The 26425-nt window shown below is 40.3% G+C and overlaps 1 protein-coding gene and 1 pseudogene across 3 annotated transcripts in view; one reads left to right on the forward strand and one right to left on the reverse strand.

Annotated features, from left to right (window-relative positions):
• The window catches only part of SCHIP1 (schwannomin interacting protein 1), a 576277-nt gene that overhangs the window by 384478 nt on the left and 165374 nt on the right, over positions 1–26425 (forward strand). The window lies entirely within an intron of this gene.
• On the reverse strand, positions 15217–15601 carry LOC137224420 (U6 snRNA-associated Sm-like protein LSm7 pseudogene; annotated as a pseudogene).

Consider the following 26425-nt stretch of genomic DNA (forward strand, 5'->3'; position numbering starts at 1 on the left):
GTTCTGAAGAACATAGGGGCAGGACAGGAATAAAGATGCAGACGTAGAGAATGGACTTGAGGACACGGGGAGGGGGAAGGGTAAGCTGGGACGAAGTGAGAGAGTGGCATGGACATATATACACTATCAAACGTAAAATAGCTAGCTAGTGGGAAGCAGCCGCATAGCACAGGGAGATCAGCTCGGTGCTTTGTGACCACCTAGAGGGGTGGGATAGGGAGGGTGGGAGGGAGATGCAAGAGGGAGGAGATATGGGGATATATGTATATGTATAGCTGATTCACTTTGTTATAAAGCAGAAAATAACACAGATTGTAAAGCAATTATACTCCAATAAAGATGTTAAAAAAATAAATAAGATGGTGCTGACTTAAGTCGTTCCTCCTTATTCTTAATATACCTTTTTAATTGAAGTATAGTTGATTTACAATGTTGTGTTAGTTTCAGGTGTACAGCAAAGTGATTCAGGTATATATACATACATATATATGTATGTTTATATATTCTTTTTCAGATTATTTTCCATTACAGGTTATTACAAGATATTGATATAGTTCCCTATATTCCCTGTGCTATGCAGTAGGTCCTTGTTATTTATCTATTCTATATATAGTAGTGTGTATCTGTTAATCCCAAACTCCTAGCTTATCCCTTCACCCCTTTTCCCCTCTGGTAACCATAAGTTTGTTTTCTATGTCTGTGAATCTATTTCCATTTTGTAAATAAGTTTATTTGTGTCATTTTTTTAGATTCCACATATAAGTGATATATGATATCTGACTTTCTCTGTATGACTTACTTCACATAGTATGATAATCTCTATATCCCTAATATAATTTTTTAAATTAATTTTTACTGGAGTATAGTTGATTTACAATGTTGGGTTAGTTTCTACTGTACAGCAAAGTGAATAAGTTATACATATACATATATCCACTCTTTTGTAGATTCTTTTCCCATATAGGTCATTACAGAGCATTGAGTAGAGTTCCTTGTGCTATACAGTGGGTTCTTATTAGTTATCTATTTTATGTATAGTAGTGTGTATATGTCGATCCCAATCTCCCAATTTATCCTTCCCCCCCTTTCCCCCTTGGTAGCCATAAGTTTGTTTTCTACACCTGTGATTCTATTTCTGTTTTGTAAATAAGTTCATTTGTAGCATTATTTTAGATTCCACATATAAGCAATATCGTATGATATTTGTCTTTCTCTATCTGACTTACTTCACTCAGTATGAAAATCTCTAGGTCCAACCATGTTGCTGCAAATGGCATTATTTTGTTCTTTTTTTATGACTGATCCCATATATAAATGATATCACATGATATTTGTCTTTGTCTGACTTACTTCACTTAGTATGATAATCTCTACGTCCCTAATATACTTTTTTTTTTTTTTGGCCGTACGCAGGCCTCTCACTGTTGTGGCCTCTCCCGTTGCGGAGCACAGGCTGCGGATGCGCAGGCTCAGCGGCCATGGCTCACGGGCCCAGCCGCTCCGCGGCATGTGGGATCTTCCCAGACCGTGACACGAACCTGTGTCCCCTGCATTGGCAGGTGGACTCCCAACCACTGCTCCACCAGGGAAGCCCCCTAATATACTTTTAACTGTAAAATTAACAAAGAGGAGGAGAGTAGAAGTGAGAAATATTCAGCTATAACTATTTCTCTAAATTTGATCTCGCATCAGAATTATCAAGGATGCTTTTTACAATTCCTATTTCTGAGCCCCATTGCAAACCTCTTGATTCAGAATTTCTAGAAGTAGGAATTAGGAATCTGAATTTTAAATAAACTACCTAGATAATTCACATGAACATTAAAGTTCAGAGCTTCACAGCTTGTGCCTGGGTCACTGCAGCTGTCTCTTAGCTGATGTCCTACCCTTGTGTTTTTCTTCTATCATTTTTGGAGCACTCCTAAAGGTCTACATTTATCATGCTACCATGGTTCCTTTGGATCACCTCATTATATTTAGAATTGTCCCTTGATGATGAAAGGCCTTCCCTCTGTCTCCCCAATGTCTTCTCACTGGCCTCATCCCCAACTCCTCCCCAGCCCAGTTGTCCACTTGGACCAGCATAAGCTGCCTTCAGACTACTCAGCAAAGTTCTCGAGGTTCCGTGGAGAACCAAAGGGGCTGCCACTGCAGTGGGGGAGGGCAGAGTGGAACATTGGCTTACAGGCTTCCATCCCCATTCCAACCAGAGCTCCACTTGTGCTTCCTCATAAAATTTATTTGGAGATAAGACTCTGGTAGATAGAATAATTTTTTTAAAAACACTGTCCTAGATTAAATCAACTATATCCCTTTCCTATCTGCAAACACTTTATTTCCTTTGTGTGAAACCCTTCCCCATCTCGCCCACTGCAAGTCTTCCTTATCAACAGTCCATGGTGGGTCCATCACATTTCAAAACCTTTCTCAAGATGCAGCTGGGTCTCACCTAACCGTCCAACCTCAGAGTTGTTCGTGTCATCTGGAGCTCAGGTCAAGCGACTGCAAGTGGGGTCAGTTTATTTCTCATTGTTAAGTTATACCCATCTGAGTTGTTTCCTTCATCCAACAAATATTTATCAATCCACTACTACATAGCAGGATCTGCGCTCAGCCCTGGAAATACAGTAGTGAACAAAACAGACAAAAGTCCTTGCCCTTTGTGGAGCTTACATTTTTTATGTGCATGTCCTCCCCAAAGAGATTCCAAGTTCTGCAGTAGGAACTTGGTCTCCTACTGGTTTTATATCCTTTTAAAGGACTTAGTAATAATAATTCAATTAAAGCCATTATAGCAAACATGACACAAAATTCATGACAAAGCTATTTCATGTCTTCAAAACCTCGGGGTTTTATTTTCTTGCTACTTGAAAATTAATTCTGAATAATAATTTATCTGCTCTCTACTTATGTTCCAGATTCTGTTTAGAATCAAAGACCCAAAATTTAAGGGGAAAAGGTAAATGACAATTATTTGCAGTTCTTTAATTCTGTAATCAGCATGATACCATTAAATTTGTCTCATACTTTTTTCTTAAATAGCTCTACTACCCTTATGAAAAGAACTTGCTTAAATTCCCAAACATACCCAACCAGTTTGCTTGATTTGCCAAAACTACAAGGAGCTTTTCGAAAGGAACAGTACTATTCTGTCAGTTCTCTTGATCCATTCCGGAGTTGAGAACATTTTTTAATTTTTTTTTTTTTCTTACCTCACCATAGATCTAGTGAGCATGAATTTCACACTCACATAACTCAAGCATGACTTCTGATGTCTAGCGATGCTGAGCTAATTTAGTCAGACCAGTCCTCCTATTGAAAGTTACTAAAAGTACTGAATAAAATATTTTTTCATCGTATTAAAAAACATCAGTAAGCCAAAACATAGTAAGGCATTACTAGGCCCAGAATAGATGAGAACAAAGAAAAGTAGGCCAAGCACTAGGAGCTGCTTTTGTTCCAAGGGCATTTGCCTATTTGGACTATGAAACTGAGCTGTGGCTTCCATGGATTCCTGGGGTGAGAGGAATGGAAATCAGATCCCAGGGCCCACCAAATGTGGAGAGTATAATAGGAGAACCCCACATTAAAGTGGAACACAGAGGTCAGCTCATCCCCTCCCACCCCACTCAGAGAGCCATGGAAAGAGTTGCTTTAATCCAGCACAGAGCAGAGCAGGAAGAAAAGAAAAGGAAACCCAGACCCCAAGAGGCTGTAACCATAGGAATATTTGAAGCCTAAAATGTACAGCCCCAAATTTGTATCACTGCCCAAAATCTAGTTTAGAGTGGTACCAGACTGTCTACTCAAACCCCCAAGAGAAGCAAGTGCAAACTTTCTCCAGAGGAGAAATGAAGCTCATCTTATAGAGCCTTTGAGAGTCCTTAACTTATACTTTCTCAAGTGTTATGAGCAACACAGAATCAAAGGTTACCAAGCACACAAAGAAACAAGGCAGCAGGAGCAAGAACCAGTAGGAAGAACAGACAGCAGAATCAGACACTCAGAAACTTCCAATATTGGAATTACCACATTCAGATTATTAAAAGAAGATGCTTGTCATAGTTAAGAAAATTTTAAAGCTTGAAAATATCTGAAAGGAGCATGAATCTATAAAATTGTCAAAGCAGTTTTTTTTTAAGGATCAAATAGAATCTCTGGAGATTAAAAAGTACAGTAATTAATATAAAAAGATATGTATATGTATAACTGATTCACTTTGTTATACAGCAGAAACTACCACACCATTGTAAAGCAATTATACTCCAATAAAGATGTAAAAAAAAAAAAAAAAAAAGATAAATGTCTTTTTCTCCATACTTGAACTTCCTGAGCCCTTATTTCTGCTGATGTGGGAATTTCAAATGTATTGATTACATCTCCAGGTTACACTTAGTCTCCTTGGGGTAAATATTTAGTCATCAGTACTCAGTAACTCAGAACTAAAGAAGTTCCAGGGCTTGTACATCCTTGGATGGTGGTTTGGTCTGTGAGGCCTTCTGTCCTCTTCTGGTTTCTAATCCTGCTTTCTCTCCTCCTTAGGCATTCATTGGCCTCTCTCCTCAGTCGTGCCCACCATCAAAGCCCCCGCACTCACTTCTGCACTCTCTTCACTCAGATAACTCTTGTTCGTCCCAACTATAAGTCCTAGCCTGTGCCTCTAGAAAACATGGAAAATTCCCAGCTGCTGGGCTACCTTCTGGGGCCATACGCTCTCCATGGGACAGCCTCAGGTCCTCTCTGCCTAAAACCTCACCTAGGGAGCTCTATTTTTCCAGACAAGAAGTGGGGCAAGAATCCCCTGAGTCAGATCCAAACTTTTCTGGACATTTTGTCTTTCACGACCCCACTCCCCTCCCTACCTAGACTCAAGCAGAATGGGAAAGAGAGCTCTCTTTTCTCCTCTCCCTCTCTGCCAAGCTTCTCATCCATCCCAGAAATGCTTCTGTCTCCTCTCACACTGCAGGAAAATATTCTGTGCTTATTGAAGAATTTTTTCCTGTTTTATGTTTATTGTATCAAGTCTATGCTCTGAGACCTCCATGCTTTGTCTTGATATTCAAACTTTTGGAATGGAAACCATAAACAAATAATAACATAAAAAATTTTCTCTTATCAAGAATCTTGCTCTCAGCGTTGAAAGCTCTGGCTTTGAAGACTGTCTTTGAAAGCTCAAAGCTAAGAGTATGACTGTTTTTACCAGCTTGTGTTCTCCCTTCTCTAAGACGTATATTTCTCTCAGGCTGAGAGTAAAGGGAAATGACTGAGAAGGAAAAATATAGTCAGTAATATTTCAAAATATTATTCTGCTGCATCAACAACTTTTCTTATCCAGTCTCTACAAAAAGAAAATGTGTTTAACAATGAACTTGGTATAACAAAATTATCCTGTGGCAAAAATGTGTGGGCCATAGAGTTTTGTTATATAAGGATTCGATCAGCCCATAGGTTTCGAGAGCAGGCCACTGGCAAATTGTATTAATTTACCATGCATTTCTCATAACACAGGTCAAAAATAGTGTTATTGAGATAACAGGAGATTTGGAACAAAGATATATTTACTTTGGCTAGTAGCTATGAAGATAGAATCCATTTTCTTTTAATCTCAAAATTAAGAGGGCTATACTGTTACCATGATTATGTCACCCCTAAATGTCATTAGGGAGGGTTTTGTTTTTTAATGAGAAATCATGCCATACATTGACGGTTCAAAAATGACTCTACTCATCACCTAAGAATATTACAACATTTATCATTATTAAAAATAATTTGGGTTTCATTGAAGAGTAACAGTTTTTCACAAAAATTCTAAGATCTTTCTTTCCTTTGAGGATAAAAATATATATAAAGGGAAGCAGGTGAAATCTGCCAACTTTATATTTGGAAAGAAATACAGAGATGATTTTCCTGCCAGCAGTCTTGGATATAAACCAAGTAGATAAAGTTATCAGAAAGGATTAATTGGGTCCCAACATACGTAAATGAGCTGCCACTTTTGGTATGCTGACCATTAATGTTTTAGAGTACAGTGCCTCTTTCAGCTAGAATTGAAATGTTCCCGAAGACCAACTGGAAAACACATTAAGAATACACTGGAATATCCATAAGTTTTTTTAGCGTATCTCTGATTGTAACTACTGATAGAGCCCATATCAGTCCTATGGAATCAGCCTCTATTCTGTACATCTGTATTTAAAGCAAACAACAACAAAATCCTCCAATTATCAGAGATTTAGCTATGAAAAAAGGATTCACCTAGAGCTGAAATTTACAAAAACACAACTATAGAACCTTCCCATTCTTAAGATTTCAGTTTAATAAGTTTTTGAGATTGTTTTTGAAAAGTGAATCTATCCATTATTAAGTCATTTACAGAGCGTTAGAGTTCAGGGTACATGTATCATGAAGGTCAGTGCTATGGTTTCCACAGCAACTATAGCTCTGTCTCACTTGACTCCTCACTTTGTGCTTTATTCAGCCTGTGGTAGTAAATTCAGGCCCATGGTGAGTACAAGTAGGTGAATATAGGCACACACGCACACCTGTGTATAGATAAGGTCTCTTCTGTAAGACCTGGGTTTTCCTTTCCATCATGTCATGATATACTTAACCTTTAAGCTTGGAATCAACAGAGCCTTTTGCAGGCCTTTCAATTCCCAGGCATTGTAGTAAAATACTTTTATAATGAGAATTATGACCTCTGGCATATTTTTTAAAAAGTTAAATGATCACATGTTCAAATAACCCAAATCTGCTAAGTTTACAACTAAGAGACCTGTCACTGATTCAAGCAAGGAGTCTTCTCTTGAGCCCACTGCTAATTCCAGGAATGAGATTGATAGAATAAGGGGATATTTCAGCTCAATTTTCCTTGAAACCAGGTATCTGGGGTTAACACAACAGCACTTCAGTTCCATCCAACTGAGCTGCTCAATTGCTTTGAGATTCTTGATAGATTGGTTGATTGGGCTAACTGTATCTATCACAGCAGGCCCCAGTGCTTGAATGCTTGCTGTGTAGTGCAATTAACAGGCCACCAAGTTATTTAGAAGACTTGTCCCCACCGTGAAAGACAAGCTCCATCCCCCAAAATTCTAGAGCTTCTTGCTCCACAGTTTTTGTGGCAAGAATTCCTCCTAACGGAAACCACTGTTTGCACCTTTGGTGTTCATTTATGAATACATCCGACAAATATTTGTAGAGTGCCTACCATATGCAAGGGGCTGCACTGGGCACTCTAGGCCCTATGTTGACCCTGTCTTAAGTGCCTTGAACGGGGGTCTGAAAAGGACCCACAGCAAAGTGAACAGTGTTAAATGTCCTCACTCTTAGGTCGTTCTCAGCTACCAAACCCTTAATATGACTTTAGCATAGCCACTGCCATGTTTTTCTCTTCCATTCCAGGCTTTCATTTACCTCCCCAGGTACTGCCCTACTATTTTTTTTTTTTTTTTGGCCATGTTGGGTCTTCACTGCTGTGTGCAGGTTTTCTCTAGATGCGGCAAGTGGGGGGCTACTCTTCGTTGCAGTGCGCAGGCTTCTCACTGCAGTGGCTTCTCTTGTTGCGGACCATGGTCTTCAATAGTTGTGGCATGTGGGCTCAATAGTTGTGGCTCGCAGGCTCAGTAGTTGTGGCACACAGGCTTAGTTGCTCTGCAGCATGTGGGATCTTCCCAGGTCAGGGCTCGAACCCGTGTCCCTTGCATTGGCAGGTGGATCCTTAACCACTGTGCCACCAGAGAAGTCCCCCTGCCCTGCTACTGATCCATCCTCCAGAGTCCCCACTCTTCCTTATTCTCCGTGTCCTTTCCTCTTACCAAATAAATCACAACTTGATCCCCACTTTCATCTCAACCCTCCCTCCCAGCTTCTCACACCCAGCTTCTCCAGCCCTCATCTAGTTTCCTTTTCTTCTTCCTTCATTCCTCTCTCACTGAGGATTTCGAAGTCTTCATAGGACAGGGAGATCCAAGGCACCATGTGGCTTTTGTCTCAATAGTTCAGGGCCTGATAGGGTTCAAGGAGTTAGTTTGGGACTCAAGAGTTGAGCCTCCTTGGCTACATCCTGGTTAAATAAGTGCTCTGGTATTGGTGTGAGGATCTAGCCACTGTTCATCTCACTGCTTTTTCGGTAAATGTCTCCATGTCCCATACAAGCCATTACCATTTTTATCTTCCCCCCGAACCAGCCTGAACTTACAGAGAAAAGACACCATCTATAAATTCACCCAAACCAGAATCCTAGGAATGATCGAAGGCCCTCCCTGCTCACTAACCCTTCCTTATCCCCTCCGTCACCAAGCCCTATGGGTTTATCTTCACTGTCGCTGCCTTATTTAGGTTCTTATCACCTCTGGCCTGAATTATTGCCCTACCCCCTCACTGATTAGTCCAATCTACCACCACCCACCACCACACACCATACTGGTGCCCCCACCTCCATCCATCAAATTCATGCCTCCAAAAGCAACCATGGAATTTTTTCCAAAATATATGTCACTTCTTGGCCTGAATCCCCACAGCTTTCAGAATAACATTCAAACTGCTTGGTTTATGACACATGGTTCATGATCAGATCTTGCTTCCATTAGTAGCTTCCTTTCCCAGCAACCTACCATCCACCCATGCACTCTTTATTCCAACCGTATAGAACAGCGTGTGGCTTCTGTAACTTCTGCTGATTCACACCTGCGCTATATCACATGTACCGCCTCCTCCTGGAATGCCCTTCTTCTCATCGTAGGGGAGGAAAAATTAATTTTCCCTCTGTCCTTCTAACTTCCCAGCTGTAACAAAAGGCAGATTAATAAAAGCAAACAAGTTTATTAACATGTATACAGGAGAGATGCCCAGGGAAAAATAAGTAACTCTCAAAGAGGTGGCTTTAGGATCCAGGCTTAAATACCATCTTAAGCTAAAAAAAATAAAAAATGGTGTGGAGGAGGCCAGTTATGGGGAGATGGCCGTGAGCAGGAGGGTTTGTTATGTAGATTTACATTCTTTTAAATCTCCATTCATGAGAGTTTCTGGTGATTTAGTCATCTTTCTCTCGCTGGTAGGGAAAGGGAAAGAAAGAGAGAGAGGCTCTAATAAATGGAGATTTCCTTTATACATATAAATTTCCCTGACAAAAGGGTAACTTCTACTCTGTTTTCAAAGCTTTTCCTCTGTCTGCTGTTTCTTAAAATAAGCAGCTCAAAATAACTCTGCCAAAAGGGCACATTTTGGGGTGGCATACTTTACCACCCTTCACCTTGAATAGTCAAATGAACTCTCATTGATCTTACTGATCCTTCAGAGTCCATTTACTGTGTGTTGTGCACTGTGCTAAGAGCAGTGTACGTGTTCCTTGAACCGTAACTCCAATTTAGATGTCCTTCATTTGAGCTCCTAAGCATTCTATGAATACCTCTATTAGAGCATCAATCATAGACAACATTCATTTTGTCAGCCTCATTCATTTATTCAACCAATATTTATTTACCATATGTCATACGATAGTGGGCAACTTAGACAAGTTTTCTACTCTCCAGTTCTTATAGTCTAGGAAGGAAGAAAGACACCTGAGAAATAACAATAAAGTGGGTAAGTGTCATAGGAGGGAAAGTGGAAGGTTCTGCAGGTTATGGGGCTCTTAACACCAGCCAGAAGGTCAGAAAAGGCTTCTCTAGGGAGCCGTCCTTCAGCTGAGGCTGAGGCATGTTCTAGGCAAAGAGTCAGCCCATGGAAGACCTAAAAATGAGAGAGCACATGCATTTGTAGTGAAAGGAGTTCACTACAAACGGAGACAGTCTGGCAAGACACCAAGTTGGAGAGGCGGTAGAGGCTTGGGCGAGTGGAGGGCTGTGGAAGCCATTTTAAGGAATTTAGGTTCTTATCCCCCAAATAATGGGAAGGCCATTGATCAGAATAAGATAAGAAGGGAGTGACATGATCAGACTTGCCTTTTAGAATGATCGCTGTGGCAGCCCGTGAGAATGGAGTGGTTGGGGGTATCAGGAAGAGGTTAAATGCAGGGACACAAATTAGGACACTGTTACTAATCCAAATGAGAGATGATAGTAGACGAAACTAGATAGTACCAGTAGGGGTGAAGAAATGTGGACAAATTTTAAAGCTGCTTGGGAGGTAGAATTGACAGGATTCATTGACTTATTAGAAAAAAAGACATGAGGGAGAGGGAGTCAGGGATAATCCCAAATTTCTGGATTTAGAGGATCGTAGGTATCGTTCCGATAATTGGGAATGTTTGGATGGAGAGGCAGTTTTAAGAGAAAGAAAAAAGCTCAGTTTGGGACACATAGATTTTGAGGGAAACTAACAAGTAAAGTTGTCCAGTGGACATTTGAATATGCATGGACCTAAAGTTCAGAGAAGAAATGAAGACCAGTCTGGAAATGGACATCTGAAAGTCACTAGCATATATGTTGTAATTAATTAAGGCCAAGAGGATGAATATGATGCCATTAGACAGTAGGTCTAATGAGGCAAGAGCCATACATTATTTACCTCTGTATCACCAGGGTCTAATATCGTGCCTGAAACCGAGTAGGTGCTTTGATCATTTTATTGAATGAATGAATGAGTCAGTGAATGAATGTGAGTGAATAACTGAATGAACAGTGTGAAATACAACCAAGTTTAATTGAAAAAACTGAATATAAAATATTGAAAGATTAAAATTATTATGGTATTCATATGCACCAACCAAGTTTTTAGAACAATAGTACTGGAATGGATAATCCAGGGGAAAATGTTGCATAGAATAATAACCACTCTGAAGACAAATCAAATGTGTTTCATTTGTACAAATTAAAGCACAGTTACAGTCCCAAAATTACCAAAGCAGATTGCAAATGCTATTTTATTATCAATATTTATACGTGTCTGTGATGGTGCAATTAAAATTTGATAATCATATTTGTCTATGCATAATGATTAGCAAGAGACAGATTAAAGGGATAGTTAAAGAGAAGCAAAAGTGAGCAACCTTTAAACCTCACCTTTGGCGTCACACAGACCTCCTTTCAGCAGTGGCCTGTCATGGTGCCTTGCTTTCCATTTTCTACTTGCTCCACCCACAGATCTTAAATGTGAAGATACAGCAAAACTCCTCTTGTGTATTATAGTGGTAATTTTCTAATTATTTTCAAAGGGAACTCTTTGAATCTTTTTGTTCTTTCATTGAACATAACATTTAAATATAGGAGCACAGTCTCTGGAACCAAACGCTGTCTACCAGCAAGGGAAACGGATGTTGGCTCCACTACTGAAAGACTCTGTCCCCGCTACTTTGTAAGCATGTCTCTTTTTTTTCTGTTGCTTCTTTCATTTCATCAGAAAGCCTAGGAAGTACAACTGAGAGATTTTTATTTTCGATTTCTGTTTCATAATCCCAGTCATTAGTACAAGGCCAAAAGATAAATCTCAAGTGAGTCGTTATCAAATGCATACACAGTAGAGGGAAAACATCCCTGCCAAAGGCAGACACGGGTGCACATTGCAATGCACCTTTTCAGTAGGTGGAGGAGCTCAGCGAAGGTTGTTCAACCTGTCTGGGCCTCAGTGATCTCATCTGTAAAGTGAGGGATTGGATTTGGTTGCTTCTAAGACCCCCTACTAGCTCTATAATTTTATTATACCCTCAGGAACATTTTACTATTTTAAACTATATAGACTTTATTAAATTTGACTTTGCTTCATCATTTTATTATATCTGTTCTCTATTAAATACCATTTTATGATATACTGACTATGTCTCCATGGCTGGTGGAAACTAAAGGGCTAGAGACATAGGATGAGCATGGGGATGTGATAACACTAACCATAGTGCTTCCATTCTTTGGGTGTTTACATGGGCCAGGCATTGGCCTAGGCATTTGCTCTGCCTCATTTAATCTTCACAGCAATCCCATACAGTAAGTATTAATATCTGCTTTTTATAGAAGATGAAACTTACGCTTGTATGTATTGATAACTTGGCAGCTAGAAAGTGGTACAGCTCAATTACAACCCCAGGCCTGCCTGCGTCCAGAGCCTCTGCTCTTAACCACTACGTTAGATCTGGATTTCTGGCTGGGTCACATTCTGAAGGTTGGCGTGAACCCAGTAAAACCAGGTAGCACTTGGGGAAGAGAGTTAAACGGAGCCATCGTGGGTGCTTATCCCAAAATACAGACTTGAGAGGTAAGCAAGGGAGAGAAAACTAAAATTGTGCTGGAGGATTGTTCACGCTGTGGTTGTAAGGCTACATGATAATGTCACGTCCAAGAGGAAAGGCAAGAATAGACATGGGAAAATGAACAGTTGACATGGGTGACCTGTAGAATCTTAGCAGAATTCCCTCCAAGTGCTCATCATTAAGGCCAGATACAGCAGGATCATGTGGAAATTCTCCTTTAAATAGTACTAGTGGTGGCATAAGGAAATAGAGTGAAAGTATCCATAAGACAATGGAAATGGACCCCAGGAAACAGATGGCAAGTAGTTTGTGCTCAAGAGAAGCACATTAGAGAAGCTTTCTGAATTGGTCAAAGAAGGCAAGGAGAGGTGGAGAAGATGCACTGGGCAGAGATCTCATGTGCCTGAGACTTACGACTAGGAAATACAACAGGCGTCATTGGGACTGGTGTTCTGTAATGCCAGGCCATCTTGGTTCACTTCGTGAAGCCCTCAGAGGCAACCACGCCCACTGTTTAGAAAGACTTTAATCTTAACAAAAGGTGGTTTAGAACATCGAAAGTAAGTGGATTGCTTTCATCAGAAAAATGCAATTGGTTCTTATAAAGTATTCTTGCTTTTTTAAAAAAATTAATCTGAATCTAACCAAACCTCTATATTAGTTATCAGTTTATAGCAAATGGAGGGGATAGAGAAACAAGTTAAATGATACCACAAGGAAGTAGTCAGCCAAATTTTATATTTTATAAAATCCAGTTTCTCCAACCACAAATGTCCCAGTTTCTCCAACAGACTAATGGCATGAAATAAGGGGAGATAAATGGAATAAAAGATACTTAGATCTTAATTTAGAAATAAGTAATTGGTGTAAGAATACAACTTGTAGTCATTTCAAGGAAGTAATTGGACAATAGAGTACGTGTGTGTATGTGGGTTTCCACTGCTCTGTTGTTTGTAATGGTGGAAATACAATGCTTCCACTGAAAAGGATGCAGTATTGAGACAGAAAAGTAAAGTAAGAGGGAGGAAAAAAAGCAGAGTACAGGCATTATGGACCATATGCATGGTATGGTAATCAGAAAACCTAGATTTTAATGTAAGGCTAGTTCCCACTGTTAGACCTTGAGCAAATCAACCTCTCTGAGACTCTATTTCCTCATCTTAAAGTAAGTTATAGTTCCTATCTCATAGAGATGCTATGAGAATTAAATATAATAATGTGAGGCACAAAGCTTGGCAGAGTAAACACTTGCTATATCCTCCTAGAATATACACCAGGCTTTCTAGAGTGGTCATGGCTCTCTAGAGAGGAAATTATGGATTTTTTCCCTTTTCTGTTTTAGTTAGAATTTCATTGTCTTTCAACTCTAAAGTTTTTGTCATTTTCATTGCAAGAATACATGTGTGTATCCTTCAAAAATATGAATAAACTCTATTTCTTAGAGCACTTTTAGGTTCACAGCAAAATTGAGAAGAGAGTACAGCGTCTCCACATATCTCCTGACTGCACACACATAACAAAATCCCCCACTATCAACACTGTGTCCTTTTTGAACCATGAGTTAGTTAGGTCTGATTTTTAATTTTCAAATAACTGGGAATTTTTAACAGATAATTTGATATTTAGTTGCACTGTCATCAGAGAAAATGGTTTGTATAATCTTGATTCAATAAGAATTTGTACTTAAACTTTCATTTTCCTATATAACCTAATACATGGTAAATATTTGAAAAGAAAGCATATTTTTCATATGCAGGAGTCTATATATTTTCAATATGCTCTGTCATTCTTTAACATATATTTTTAAATCCCTGACTACAACTGTGGATTTGTTCATTTTTCTTGTAATTTTTCTTGTGTTTTAAAGGTTATATAGCAACCCTCTTAATCCTGATTGATCTTTTTTGCCTCCTGTTTTATTTTGTTATGTGAACTATTTACATAAGGTAGCACAGGAGAAGTGACAGCGAGATGGGAAGACTTCCAGCAGTGCAAGATTCAGAATGCAGAAGGGTGTAGTGGTTACTGGCATGTTCTTTGGATAAAGACTGATCTAGACTGAAGTCCAGGCTTCTCATGTCTAAGCTTCAGTGTACTCATCTGTACAATGTGGCTGATGACAATAACAGTACCCACTCCAATCCAAACTCACATCTGGTGGTGCCTTAGGCTAAAGGTCGGGGCATTGCAGAATCCTGAAAAATTTCCTAAAAGTTGTAACTGGGAAATAAATCAGTGTTGACTTGAAATAATGCATGAGCTTAAGAGGGCTTACCTACTTGCAGCAATGAAAAGGGAATTATAAAAAATCATTTCCTAGCTAAACTGAAATCCTCAGGGGGTCATTGTAGTGCCACTGGTCAGTGTTCTTGAACCCTTGGTTCATCACCAGTTTTCAGAGGCACTAGAGGAGCTGAAGAAATCCCCTGATTTCTTTTGCATTTTATCACATGCTCCATAGGCAAAGTGAAAGCTTTCCTCAGTTCTCACTTTGTGAGTAAATTCTAACTAAACCAAAGTAATTTGTTAATTCAGTCATAATATTTCTGATAACCCGAGAAACTATAATAATCTAAATAATAATAGGATTTCACTTAATGCCTGTTCTTTTTACTTTCTTACATAAATTAAGACCCTCTGTCCATCTTTTCTCCATGAAAGTACATAAAGCCAAACCTAATCTTCTCCTGACAGAACACATCCATAAAAATGAGCTTTGAAGTCTGCAGATCGCTAAAAGGAATGTTCTGCCTGGAACGGACAGTTTATAATAGTTGTGAACATTTAACTTTCCAAAGTGTCCACAAGATTTAATAGCTTTATCCAGCTCTAAAAAAAACATACCCTTCTCTGGCCCTCATTTATCTAGAGATCAGTTCAGTTTATTAGCAAATATTTGTGCTCTGCTATGTGCCAGGCACTGTTCTAGGCTTTGGGGAAACAAAAAGTGGTTAAGACATGGTCCATGGTGAAGGGAATCCTAGTCTGTTTAGTAAACAAGCAAAGCAATGAATTAATACATTCATTTTACAAAAACATAAGCTATACAAAAAGGAAAGTTCCGTTCCTACGGGTGGCCTGAGTCCTGGGGGAGGGGCGGCCCCGGCCGCTAGGCATCTTGCTGCTGGATGAAGGGTTGGGGATGGCTTTCATACCGTCCTGCGGGCAGATGAGCACCACAGAGGTGCCCCTGCACACCACCAGGCCCAGCTGCCGGGTGTCCTCTGTGAGCTCGTATTGGTCGTCATGGTCTCTCATGTACTCAATGGTGCCGTCCAGCACGAGGCTGAGCAGCGGGTCAAACCCTCTCAGGATTCCACTGGCTTCTTGGCCTCCTTAGAACTTCACTAGGATCGTCTTGTCAGTGTATTTGGACAGGTCCAAGATGCTCTCCTTCTTTTTCTTCTCTTTGTCCGCCATCTTGCCCAGCCGCGTCGCTGCCTATCTAGGTTTATATCAGAGGTTGAAAACAGGTAAACTGAAGACATTTGACCCACGTGGCATTTTTGGTTTTAATCCAGAAATTTCAAATAGAAATATGAGTTTTGGGGTTGTCGGGAAGAGTCAACAAATGTGAAAGAATGGCACTTTGGACTAACTTTCCTGTATGGCTGCTGTTAACCAGAATTAAGAAGCCCTGCTCCCTTTAGAAGGGACACATACTCCCTCAGGCCAGCCTGCTTCACATACTTGGGTTACCTGTCTGGCTGCCGGAGGAAGGAAGCCTGTGACCTTGATCTTTACCAAATAATCACAAACAAGGTGATTTGCTGAGTATCAGTGATCACTCGCACAGCACTTATAATCTGTGCTTTGATACTTCTTTGTAATCTAAAGATAAGATTCTAAATTAAATTATTTTTAAAAATACAAACCCCAGCATCGTTAGTAATGCTGCAGGAGACCCTCAGCAGCCAGGAATGATCTGGAGGTTTCTCTGACTAAAAGATAAAGGTTCTAAATATATAAAACTATCTACAGTGAACTGGACCAGATTACTCTATAAAAGAGTAGTTCCTGAACTGATTTTGTTCAAAATGGCAACATACATGTTTATAATGTTTTTGAGATCTTTTCAGCAAATAACCTATAAGTGTCGTACATGGGTAAGGAAAAACATAATTGCTGTTAAGCAGAGAACATCTGTAAAGTAATGGCCCATGTAGTCATAACCTAATTTGAAACGTGTGGGGCAGAGCTCTCTATATCTGAGAGAGCCAGTCATTAAGAGCAAGAAGCTAAGCTGAATTCTACAAAGAAAAAAAATGCACTCTGAAAATAAGTTGCCCAGCTTCCTCCTAGCAGGTGAATTTAGAAACTGATGTTAGTTTCTGATTAAAATTTTCGGAAAATGAGTACAGCGTTTGAAAGTGCAATTGCATTCCTGCCCTTAATTTTCCGAAGTTCGACCACATGAATTTAATTATACATGGTTTATACATTTTAAAAGTTTAAAAATGTTTTTTCCAGTTCAATGAAAGGATTATTTTCTAAACCAAAGTATAACAAGAGTTTGTGATAATCTCTTGAAACAAGTAGACTTATTAATTAGGCTTGTTAAAGCCAGTCAATGATACCATTTTTCTTGCATTTCCATTTATCAGTATAAGAGTGACAGTTCTTTCTTAAACAATTGTCAGTATAGGGCTTCCCTGGTGGCGCAGTGGTTGGGAGTCCACCTGCCGATGCAGGGGACGCGGGTTCGTGCCCCGGTCCGGGAAGATTCCCACGTGCCGCGGAGCGGCTGCGCCCGTGAGCCATGGCCGCTGAGCCTGCGCGTCCGGAGCCTGTGCTCCGCAACGGGAGAGGCCACAACAGTGAGAGGCCCGCGTACCGCAAAAACAACAAAAAAAAACAATTGTCAGTATAATTGACAAACTACATGCATTTATTCTTCATCTGTTTGCCATTCTCTGAGTGCTGAGGTGTAAAGGAGGAGGCGTTTGTTTGGGACCTTGAGTTGAATTCATACCTCTGATCTTAATTCAGCCAATGATTATAAGCCAGTGTAGTACCTTTCTGCCTGGACTGGAGAGGGAAAGGAGGATCATTCATAAAGAATCAAATGATTTAAGAATTTGAGCTTCAGTATCAAGTAAAGTTCCAGGGTGCTTATAGTCTGAATGACTAAAAACCTTATTCCACTAACCATTTGCATTGAAGGAAGTTGGTTTTCAAAATCTTCTTCTATAAATGTTCTCTTTCCCTAATCATTTCCCCCTGATTAACCTAAGAACACATGGCAGAGGAAAAATCACGTCAAAGCTTGGCAGTAAAGTTACATTTGCCATTAGCTTGGGATGGATTTCACCCAAGATTTGGAGCTGACCTACCATAGAGATATGGGTAAATTATGTCACAGAAGAACTGCAGGACTGAACTAGAGGTCCCACAGCAGGACCTTTCACAATATTTTACAAAAATTGGATTCTCGAGCAATCTTGCTACTGGAGCCAACCCCTGGCACATCTCTGCTTTCGTGTTCCTAGCATTTCTGAGGCACCAGTGTCCCCCAATATAATGCACTTCTCCAGCATGCTTTTGAATGGCATCCACTTACACAGTCAGGGTTTTATTCCTTTTTTTTTTTTTTTTTTTTGCGGTATGCGGGCCTCTCACTGTTGTGGCCTCTCCCGTTGCGGAGCACAGGCTCCGGACGCGCAGGCTCAGCGGCCATGGCTCACGGGCCCAGCCGCTCCGCAGCATGTGGGATCTTCCCGGACCAGGGCACGAACCCGTGTCCCCTGCATCGGCAAGCGGACTCTCAACCACTGCGCCACCAGGGAAACCCCCTTTTTTTTTTTTTGTCTGAGTTGGGTCTTCGTTGCTGCACGTGGGCTTTCTCTAGTTGCAGCGAGCAGGAGCTACTCTTCATTGCGGTGCGCAGGCTTCTCATTGCGGTGGCTTCTCTTTGTTGTGGAGCACGGGCTGTAGGCGCACGGGCTCTAGTAGTTGTGGCACGTGGGCTCAGTAGTTGTGGCTCGCAGGCTCTGGAGCTCAGGCTAAGCAGTTGTGGCGCATGGGCTTTGCTGCTCCGTGGCATGTGGGATCTTCCCGGACCAGGGCTCAAACCTGTGTCCCCTGCATTGGCCGACAGATACTTAACCACTGTGCCACCAGGGAAGCCCAGGCGTTTTATTCTTAAGAAAGAAAGAACACAGGAATTCAGAGAACTTGAGTTCTTTCTTGTGTGTTGGCCTGTATTTGGACAAAAACCATTCTACTCGGTCTAAATCCAAACAAATTGTCATTCTCCAAACATACTCTTGCGGCTCTTGCCTGTGTTTTTCTCATGTTCTAAAGTATCCATCCCATGTTTCTCACTTCTTAAGCTCCCACTCATCCCTACAAGTAAAGCCTAGCTTCACCTCCTCTGGGAAGTCCTCCATGACGCCCTCTCCCAAGGCCTTCTTTGTCTGCATCAAATAACATTAAATACAATGTAAGGTAATTATTGTTTTATCTGCCTATCTGTCTGCTGTACAGTGGGTACGGGTGACATGTCTTTCCTATATACTTAGTGCCAAAGGTTGACCTGGGGCTCATAAAACATGCTGAATGAATAACTGAATGAATGAATATACCCATACTAAAATCTCACTAGAATGTTATTTCATTAGAATAAAGACTGCCCTGTTTGTTGCCAGTCAGTATATTGATTCCTATGATTTCCAGACATCTCCTTTTTAAATCAGGAAAGTGGAAAAGCAAGTTCCCTGCCACCTAGCAGTAGCTTAATAAATATTTCTTGAATGAATGAACATTTTTTAATGAGAAGCTATATTTTGTATTAGGCAATTCTGTTGGAAATTAAAATGAGAATTTCCTTTACAGAAAATCATCTTTCTTCAACACCATTTAAAAAATTTGCATCCTGTTCTTGAGGCTAAAAGGATCAATGGCACAAGTACAGCTAGGGCTTAGCAGCAATACAATTGTAACAGGATAATGTCTTTAAAAATTAATTTTGTGCCTTTCTTTTCCCAACCTTCTTTTATTTGACCACATTGCCTCAAAGAGAGCAGGATGATTAGGTTGAGAATAAAAGAGAAGAATGGTACACGTTCCGCTTCGCAGCTCTGAAGCAGGATTTTGCAAATAAAAGGGACTTCTTGAGAGAGCCCAGAGATCATGACATAGACACGGAAAGAGATTAGATGAAGGGCCAAACCACCAGCCCCCATGATGACAGCACTTAGGGACAGGGAATGGAAGAGAAAAGGACCTGACCTGGGGTACCTGTGAAGTACCACAGGGAAGAGGCCTGGTGGAGGTGAAGATAGGCAACATCAGAAGATTCCCCAGCACTGCTGGAGTTCAGCACCAGGGGGAATCTGAGACTACTAGTCACCACTTGAAAGAACACTGCACAAGGCATAGGCCAAAGAGCTACTTTGCTAATCCTTCTATCAATAGGTGTCCTCATGTCACCTGTGGATTTTCCAACCTAAGAACATTTACTTGTATCTCAAGTCTTTTCTGAATTCCATCCATACCGCCCCATGTAAATAATCCCCATTTTTTATTGCCCAGGATACCTGTAAGCCTCCTACCAGTCCCTTAATAGGGTGAATGAGAATCCTTGGCCTCCAGTGATGCTGGAGAATAGAGTGGCATGGAAGAGAGGGGCCCAGCGCAGGTACTTGGGGGCCACTGGACAGTGATTAGATAATTACCTTTATTACACATATTTTAAATAGAAGTTGAAAATTTCTTCAAACTCTATATCAATCATAGATAAGATTAGCATCTTACTTTAGAGTCTAATAAGTCTGGTCAGAACACACACAAAGTTAGGATCTTTATCCTGAGTACTGAACATGACGAGCACACATTCCAGAGAATGTGGACAGATGATCGTACGAGGATTGTCCCAGGTACTGGACACATGCAGCCCGAAGAAGACAAGACTTGGATGAAGGCCTTTTTGTGTGTAAGGAAAACTGGAGTTCATTAGTATGCTCCCCTGAACAATGGCACTAGCAGTCAGAGTGGTCCAAAGTTGTTTCAAGAACAGTTGGTTGACCAGTTGGTTAGAGTGATTCCATGGGACTTCTGATGGGTGAGTGGAATAATTAGCAGCTGGGGTGACTTCTGACTCTGAGAATCTATAAGTCTGTAAAGTAAAGATAAAAAGTCTTATTAAATCAACCAATAAACATTTATTGATCACTCACTATATGTCAGGCACTGTGTTCTAAACGCTGGAGATGTAATGGGGCAAAATGACATGCAGCTTACGGTTTAGGGGAGAGAAGCCAGACATTGATCAAATAATTAAACAGATATAAATTTCAGTGGTGACAAGTGTTACAAATAAGAAATCCATGGTGCTATGAAAGCTTTCATGAGGGCAAGAAGGTGAGGATGGCTCCCGGAGAATATGACTCTTGATTAGAGATCAAGGATGTGTAGGAGTTATCCAGGAGAGGAGAGAAGGGCAGAGCAGCCAAGGTCATTGGAAAAGAGCAGCCCTGTCTTTCCATTTCCTGATGGAAAGCAATATGCCTCATTGAGAGACAATATGGCCTAATTATTAAAAGATAGACTTGAATTCCATATCTTTCACTCATGAGTTGTGTGTCCTTGAACAAGTTATTTAGGCTTTCTGCACCTAAGGGTTCTTACCTGTCAAATTAGGAAAATATCTATCTCACAGCGTCGTTGGCTAAGGTAAATGAAATAATGAATATAAAATGCTTAACCCAAGCCTAATACGTAGTGTTTTTTAAAATTTGTCTATAATCCATAAATAGACATGATGTGACAATGACAATTTATTCATTGAAGGCAAAACATAAGCCTTTTCAACTGCAAACCAGTATATTCTGGGACATTAAGTATCCCAGTGTTGAGGCTGGGAGCACCAAACCATTAAAGGTAGAGAGAGTGTGAACCATGGTCCACAAACTTGTTATGAAAGAAATCTCACAATTCTTCCTTTTTCTTTGAATCTAATTAAATCTTATTCTTTACCCAGGTCAAGAAATTTTTTTGCTAGATCAAAGAATGCAATCTCAGTTGTGATTGGATTCCTTCCCCCTCCCTAATCTTCAGTCTGTCAAGGTTATTAGTGATTAATTCATTGACAGAGATAGCTTCACCATTGAAAGCAGGCACCTCAACTGACCAAGGTCTCTGTCCATTTCCTCATCTGGGCGTGGTGGTGGTAGTGGTGCTTCTTCCTCTTCTTCTCCCCATGCCTCATGAGGGAGGGGTTGTGCACAAAAGCATGATTATTCTTACACCTCTTTTCTCCCATTCCCTCCATCTTCTGCCAGTGCCTCCAGTGACCCCAACTGGAAACCAAAGAACAAGGGAGCCTGGTAATGTAATCCTCAAGGGCTGGGCTTCTCCGGCACAGAGTAGGTTAGAAGAGGGCAGATAGTGGATGGAAGCAGGGGAAGGGTGATGGTAAGTGTAGTGTAGTCATCTGTGATGAACATTTATGCCATCAAAAGAGATTAGCTAGTTTTGAAAAGAAAAAAGCATAGAAATGAAGAAACGATTAGTAGTTTTTATGGGTGGGGTTGGGAGGGAAGGGGCTGTCTATAAAAGGGCAGCACGAGGGATTCTTGTGGTGATGGAAATGTTCTGTATCTTGACTGTATTGATGCCAATATCCTAGATGTGATATTTTACTATAGTTTTGTACGACACTACCATTGGGGGAAACCAGGTAAAAGGTACACAGGATCACTAATATTATTCTTAAAACAGCATGTGAATTATCTCAAAATAAAATGTTTAATTAAAAAAAGAAAAAGCAGGTTAGCTTAAGATCAGATGCTAGATGTTTTCTGGCCTTACATCATCAAAGGAAGTGTAATTATTTGCTTCCCCAAAAGACTGAGTATTGCATTTGGTTTACACAGAAATCTGTAGCTCCTGGGATTTTTACTCAGTAATAGTCACAGAACAAATTGCTTTTTGCTAAAAGGTGCCTCATTCTTCAGCTTGATCACATCTTTAGAATATTCGCTAGATTGCAAAATCCCAAGCACACCCATGAATAGCCTAGGTCTGTTAAGACATAGGCAGAAATACATGCTTGAGCACACAAAAGCAGAGAGGACTGAGGAACAGGGGTCTAGTAGACATAACACAACGAACAGAGTAGGAAAAGTGAACGCACTTTATTTAAATATTTATTCTCCATCATATTACAACAAGGATTTAAAATGGGTTTCAAACATAATACAATAGGATTTTTCTTAATATGTGAAGAAATGTGGGTGAAAAGAAAACCAATGAGTAACAATGAGACACGGTCAGGGGTGGGGTTAATACACAACATACAAGCATGATGTCACGTACGCTATGAGAAGTCAACGACTCAGGTGGCCTTTGGCCCTACCTTTCTGACAGCCAGTGCAAAAAGCAAAACCTGATCTATTACATGCTTATAAGGTAAAATTTGACTTGAAGGAAACCTCTTTGCTGTGTTGTCACAGAGGTGACATTACAGTTTATTCAACACCCTTAGGGTTAATAGAACAACTAGTTTCATAGTTCAATAAAAACAGTTCTCTCAGGGGCCTAAATGATGCAGTTTAGACGTACAGCATTCTGGCTTTGATTTGGGGGGCATTTTGGAGTATATTCAAAATGGAAGAGTTATATCCTTTAAGAAATAAAAAAAATCGTTTTCAGCCAATCTGTAGCTAAGGATTAGTGAAGTGGCAAACTAAAATTCCTATAGGGTCCAGGAAGGTAAAATAACTAAGAAAAGTGAGACATCTCTTAAACACACACACACACGTACTACAAATACAGTGAAAATGGCCTCCAGTTGGGGAGTTCACTAAGATGTGGTGAGATCTAGGCAACCTACAGGCCACTGCTCATTACCAGTCTACTGTTACCATAACCAAAATCAGGGCTGGATGTTATCAGAGCTCCTCTTTTTCCTGTATATTCGTCAGAGTTCTGTTACAGAAAACAGAAACCACTCTAGCTATTGTAAGCACGAAGGGCAAAGGGCTTCAAACAGGGAATTAGGTGCTTAGAGTGTGTTAAGGCTGGGCCTCCAGGGCTGACCACCAGAAGAACCATGAAGAACCCATCCCCCGAGGAGGCTGCCAACTCTGCCTCAGTCAGGAAGATGGGAAACAGTTCAGTTTCCCATGAACTGTTAGCTCTAGGAACAGGCTGGAGATTAGGTCGCTACTGATGCTGTCACTGCTGGCTCCAGAGCCATACCTCACCTTTTAAGTCCATGCTGGCAACAAAAATAGCGACCAACAGCTGAAAGATGCTACTGATCTCACCCGTTGGTCCCCACAAAGCTGCTGTCAGGGATGCTGCTACAGAAAAACCCAAAGCATCCTTGACGGGCCTGCCACCAGGGGCCACTGGGACCTCTGCCTTTTACCTCTCCCCTGAGTGCATCTGATTGGTCTAAGCTAAAGGTCACTTCCAGATGCCCAGTTTAGAAATGTCATTTTTAGCTGCCCAGTCTCTGGGGGTAGGGAGGGGTGTGTGGAATGCATGCGGAGCAGCAATCTATCTTATCCACCACAATGTATTTTTATGCAAAAGTCACCTGAGCTTTTAAATGCTGGGAATTAAATCGATTTTTAATAAAAATTAACAGGCAGACCAGTAATGTGGGAGTTGATCAAATACGTCTGTTAACAGATTCAGCTTCATGGCAAGTAACCAGCGGGTAGTGTTTGGTCCGCTTCAGCACATGGAAGAAGAGAAGATTAAGCCCTGCCCCCTCCCCATCAGCCGATATATGAATAACAGTTTGTATGGTGCTGGGCTATATTCAAAGCACTTAAAATGTATTTATTACAAATGTAGTAAATGCTTGAAAAAACAATATTCTACCAACACATAAGTTCATACACTAGAAGTTAGTTTTTCTTTGCTCACTTCCCGCTGTCACTCCCCAGATGTAACTTCAGGTAGCATTGTGAAATAAATCAGACTTCACCATGTTTGAAGTTGACTCTTCTAGAAGCACCCTTTGTTTCAAGTGGTCTACCAAGAAAAGCTAGAATCAAGTGTTTGAAGCGTTTGGACTCATGTGAGAATCTATCCAACACATATTTGGGGGTTTAATTAGGCTCGTGAGTCTATTGACTAAGGAATGGGCTTACTACTAAAAGCAGAGTTCATATTCAGTCTGGGAACAAATATAATTTCCTATAACATATTTTATAGCTAAGTGAACAAATACCATTTCCTGTATCAGACATGTTTTACAAGCTTTGTGGAAATCTCGGACTTTGTGGTTAATGGTCATATTTATTGCTAATATTTGAAAATCTTAGTGTCGTCCTCTTCTCAGTAAACATGAAAAGACAGGAGTATAATATATTATATTCTAAAACACCGTAGGCAAATATTTAAATTTAAATTAGACCTTTGTTCCCCTCTGTTGTCTTTCAACAATGTTCCTCGTTTATTGTGCTCCTGTTTTCACCAGAAAGTAAATATTCTCTAACCTTCTCTTTCTTGTCTTATGGAAAAGAGTAATAATCAGCACTTCTCAAAGTACTTGGGTCAACAAGACATTTCCTTCTCAGGGCATCTCATCAAATCCATAGTGATCTATCATTTTATTTGCATTTAGCCAAGGTCAAATTAAGCTTCTGATTATTATATCCACAACTGTGTGACATATACACTTAAGCATTTATAAGATATATATTTTGTGTGTATGTATAGAGAGAGACCTGTGTGTACATGCAATGCACGTTTGTATGCATATCATTTTTTTCAAGCACTTTCACATATTTCACAAAGATCCCACTTCCAAATACCATCACATCAAGGGTTAGGGTTTCAACATAAAAATGGGGGGAAGGGTGGAGATAGGTACACAAACATTCAGTCCCCTTAACATGAATTTAGTCCATAGCACTTTCTTTCTTTATAAATGTAAATATTTAAAAATTAAGATATACTGGGGCTTCCCTGGTGGCGCAGTGGTTGAGAGTCCGCCTGCCGATGCAGGGGACACGGGTTCGTGCTCTGGTCTGGGAAGATTCCACATGCCGCAGAGTGGCTGGGCTCGTGAGCCATGGCTGCTGAGCCTGCATGTCCGGAGCCTGTGCTCCGCAACGGGAGAGGCCACAACAGTGAGAGGTCCGCGTACCGCAAAAAAAAAAAAAAAAATTAAGATATACTGTTTATTCTCTTTACGTGTTCTTTTCCTCTAGAAATAGGAAAATATCACAAATATATTTCCATGTCATTAAAGAGTCTTCTATAAGAACATTTTTAATGATTATCTCGCTGCATGGTGTCACAGTTTACATCATATCCTGGGTTGGGCTTTTAAGGGATTCCTATCCTTCACCATTCTAGATACGCTATGCTGATTTAATTTCCTGTCTCTTATGGAGCATGGCGCACCTAACCCTCACCCCACAAACAGCCCCTGGAAGAAGTAACCCTGTACATCCTATGACAGTTCTCTTCCCAGACCAACAATAGTTGATTGGATGAAGTCAGTCAATCTATTGGCACTCAGCAATCAGTCCAAATCAATCAAGAATTTTAACTAAGAGAAGCAGAAAACGCAGAAGACAATAGGCATTTCAAATGCTTTCATTTGAAAGCCTTGCATGCTTTGCAACCTAATACTTGCAACCAAAAGAAGCTAGACTAAAAAAACTGTGGCAAAGCTCAAGGCTGAATCTTTCTTTTTTAACTGATTCATGCTTATTTCATAGAATAATGCTTAGAAGTGGGATGCTAGCTCAACTTTATATATTTAAAAAAAATTTTTGACTTAATATTGCCAAATTGCTCTCTAGAAATGTTAAATCAGTTTATTCTCTTTCCAACCATCACTAAAGATTCGTTTTTCGATTTTATTTCCAAAATCGTATCTCACTGTTTTAAGTTGCACATTTAAACTTAAAACAAGTTCCAAGTGAGCTTTAATATTTTCTGTGGGCATTAGCCATTTGTATTTCTTCTTTCATGAATTGCCATTAGTGATCATTTGCCCGTTTTTTTCTGAAATAATCATATTTTTCTTATTGATTTAAAATAACTCTTTATATGTTACAGACTTTAATCTTGATCAGGATCCTTTTCATTGTGAGCTAGTGGGAATTAGAAGGAAGGCAGAAAAAGATGGATCAAGGATTTGGGTGAGGGTCAGCAGCCAAAAGAGGGTCAGGTCAGGGGACGCTCCACCTCCTGACTCTCCTTCCTTTTCCCTAGTTGTGTCTTAAATGTGGAATACAGGTGTTGCTGGATACTCACAGAGACTTTCAAAGG

The sequence above is a fragment of the Pseudorca crassidens genome, chromosome 5 (assembly GCF_039906515.1).
Source record: "Pseudorca crassidens isolate mPseCra1 chromosome 5, mPseCra1.hap1, whole genome shotgun sequence".
In the NCBI taxonomy this organism is placed as follows: domain Eukaryota; kingdom Metazoa; phylum Chordata; class Mammalia; order Artiodactyla; family Delphinidae; genus Pseudorca; species Pseudorca crassidens.